This window comes from Cicer arietinum, chromosome 3, assembly GCF_000331145.2.
Source record: "Cicer arietinum cultivar CDC Frontier isolate Library 1 chromosome 3, Cicar.CDCFrontier_v2.0, whole genome shotgun sequence".
NCBI lineage: Eukaryota > Viridiplantae > Streptophyta > Magnoliopsida > Fabales > Fabaceae > Cicer > Cicer arietinum.
Window position 1 is genome coordinate 53,642,838 of NC_021162.2, and position 472 is coordinate 53,643,309.

Here is a 472-nt window from a genome sequence, read left to right on the forward strand (position 1 = left end):
AAGCCCTGCATTTGAACAAGCATTGTGGATTGACACATTTAATTACATACCTGTATTGATCAGATTTCACAACACGGTAATTGAGGGAGTGTTTTATGTGATAATGCTTAATTGCAAGTTGACAATCTGGTTTGCTATTAAACTTCATTCCAATCTCAAGAGATGCATCTAATGGAGGTGGTTCATTAGATGGCATATCAAATTCGGAGGATTGGTAAGTATTATCCAAATTTAGATTACACATATGGAATGGTGGATCGTATGTTAGCTCTAGATCGTCACCATTGTCGTTGTCACCTTCATCGTCCTCGTCTTCATCAAAGTATGTTTCTTCTTCACTCTCTTCACTTATTTCTTGTTGATCAAAATCGGTCATATCACCTAGTGGAATATATGGTTCAAGTTGAGATGGTTCAGGTTCAGATGTTTCGGCATGGTCAAAGTATGGTTCGGGTTGGTATGAGTCGGGCTG